Here is a 3,122-nt window from a genome sequence, read left to right on the forward strand (position 1 = left end):
AGCCAATCGCAGGCTGTTCCTTTTACTTGTTTTGAAGCTGATTTTATTTTACCCCAAAGAAAATTAAGCGGAAGGGTTGAAAACGGTCCACTCCTGGATTTAGAAATAATTTATCCATAGGAAATAAGGAATTAGAAGTAAATTTATAGTTACCAACAACAAACCTTACCTTCATAAGAGCTGCTCTCAAAGATTTCTTGTGTATTTTTAAATTATATATTTTTTTAATACATTTATTTTGCATCTATTTGCATATCATCATTTTCATCTCAGCCTATTATTATTATCAGATTTCTTCAATGTTGCTTGACCTTTTTTCAAATTAAAATGTGAAAATTATCTCTCTGATTGCCAAACATTTTATTTCCGAGGGTCCACTGATCCATGTCATCGCAGAATAATTAATAAGATACTGTATATGGCTTCTTTTAGCTCCTCAAACAGTAAAGGTATCCCATTATTTCCTTGTTTCACTTGTTTGTCTTAACATTCATAGAGAGAATTATTATCTTCATCATCTCGGAATATAATCAGCAGTAGATAATGCACTGCCTGTGATAGTTGCTTTGACTGTGAAAGTGAAGCTTGTTGTATTACTTCCCCTGCAGCACTGAGTCATTCCAAGTATAAAATGACTATTTTTCTAAAAGAATATATTATAAGACACTAACACTGGCCTTTCATTTTTCCTTTCAAATTAATTTCAGACAAAATCTGTTTATTTGGGGTTTAAAGCTCACCCAATTGAGCCAAAAGGGAATTTAATGAGTGATGATGAGTTTAATCTTATTATAGACCTTTGATTGTGTTTTTTTGTTTGGTATTACTTTGTAATACTCGGTAAAGTTTTTACTGACCCACTGACCTTTTGTATTTGGAGTTAATATCTATAATCAATAACTAAAAGATCAATAGTCCAAGGGTCATCAGATTTAAGAAGATATACTATATATATTATTATTTGAACATACAATATCCAAAATCAATTTTATGATCTCAAGAAAACAATTTTCATTTGGTTGCTTGGCCTTATGGTCTTCAGTTTGGTTGTTTTCTTGCTGACCATAATTGGACGACGCAATAATGCTAGTGCTCAATCCGACTCATGTTAATTATTACCAGAGGTGGGTAGTAACTTGTTACATTTACTCCATTACATTTACTCAAGTGACATTTTGGCTAAATTGTACTTTTCAGAGTAAGTTTGAATGCAACATAATTTTAAATTTTACTTGAGCATTTATATGAAGAAGAATCAATACTTTTACTCAGTGACATTGATCGACATGCCGCTCGCTACATTTATTTATTAATTATTGCATGCGCAATCTATTTTTAGACTTTATCTTCGACTTCTTCATAGCGCGCCGTTGCACCAATCCAACGTGATCACTAGGTGTCAATTGACTCCAATTCACCAATCAGACATGACCGCACACAAACCCTTCGTGGGCCAATTAAAGTGATTCATTTTTGGGGACAAAAAACAGCCGTGCGAGTGTTTACTTTACAGACTCCGAAAAAAAAACCACTTTGTCGTGCAGGGTAGGTATATTTCAGCCTACTTCTAACTTGAGAAAACACCTTGTGCTAAGTTGCACGTTTCTCTCTCTCTCTCGCTCGCTCGCTCTCTCCCCCTCCCTCCCTCTCTCTTTCTCTCTCTCTTACAAACACACACGCACACATACGCACGCACGCACACACACACACACACACACACACTCTATCAATAAGTCTGGTCAGCAAACAGTTTCTTCATTCAGTAATTTTTTTAAGTGAATAAAGCAAAGTGTTTCTGTAGGGCCCAATGCATGTGTTGTTGTTTTTTGGGCAGTTAAAAATTTTAATGTGGCAGGTATGTGTGGACTCCCATATATTATTATTGTTATTTTATTTTATTTGACATTCATGCTCTGATTTTTTATTTTTTAATCAGAAGTTACTCACGAGTTACTCTTTACTTACAGTATGTAGTTCTTTCACTGAGTACTTACTCTTGCTCAAGTAAATATTTGGAGGGCTACATTTTACTTTTAATTGAGTCATATGATTCTAAAGTAACAGTACTCTTACTTGTGTACAATATTTGGCTACTCTACGCCTCTATTCATTACATTCTCAGACAGTCAGTGTTTGTAAGCACGAAACATCGTACGTTGGGACCGTCACAAAACAAGGACCTCCTGTTCTCACCATTAATGTGACACGTGGTTGTGCAGAAGGAGATGCCTGCTTGTGCCTAGGAGGGGAGTACGTCCCGTTCTTATTTATTAATTCTTATTAGTACTGAGTAGCCTGGGTAGAGACAATGGGACCACTTTCATAGACACGCCTCCACTACATAACAAATAAGGTCAGTTTCCTATTCCTGGGAATTATCACACTTTCTTCTTTGCCATCACTGGTACTTTTTAATGGTCAGAAATCTAAAAAAAAAACAGACAAAAAGACAAAGAAAACACAAAACCTATTTGTGAAGTTAATCCTTCATCCTCCCAGTGCCAGCAAAATGACGCTGGATGATATCAGCATTTTTTGTCCTCTGATTGGGTGGTAAGAGCAAAACATGTTACAGCCAACTTTGACGAGCAAAACAAGTCTGTAGCAATCTGCACAAATTAATGCATCTGGCAAGAATGATATATTTCATATAATTGTTTTTATGTTTTGCCTTGTTATTGTATGAATATTGGTTCTGTGATGTACATGTCACACTTGCGTGTTGTTATGTTGTGTTTTTGTATAGTATTAATGGTTTCTCTAATTTTGATGTGATAGTGGTGGTATTAGTTTTTTTCAGTGGCTTTGGTACATTTCTCGATCATTGTCATTTACAAAACAATAAGTGCATTTCGCAAAACACTTCATACAAAGAAAAACACCATGGATTACCAAAATCCTGTGTCTGACGCATAATCCTTAGTTCATCTCTCAAAACAAAGTATATGTCAATGAACATGTCAGTGCCATCAGAATGACATGTTCGTGTGTCATTGTGTTCCGATAAAACAGATTGCTTCGTCATGATGTAAAGTCTGGCTAAAGTTTTAATGACAATTATTTTAAAATTTAAGTCACACCTCATTGTATATGGGAGATTGATTGCAAGAGATTGGACAAGA

The sequence above is a fragment of the Phyllopteryx taeniolatus genome, chromosome 8 (genome assembly GCF_024500385.1).
Source record: "Phyllopteryx taeniolatus isolate TA_2022b chromosome 8, UOR_Ptae_1.2, whole genome shotgun sequence".
Classification (NCBI taxonomy): Eukaryota; Metazoa; Chordata; class Actinopteri; order Syngnathiformes; family Syngnathidae; genus Phyllopteryx; species Phyllopteryx taeniolatus.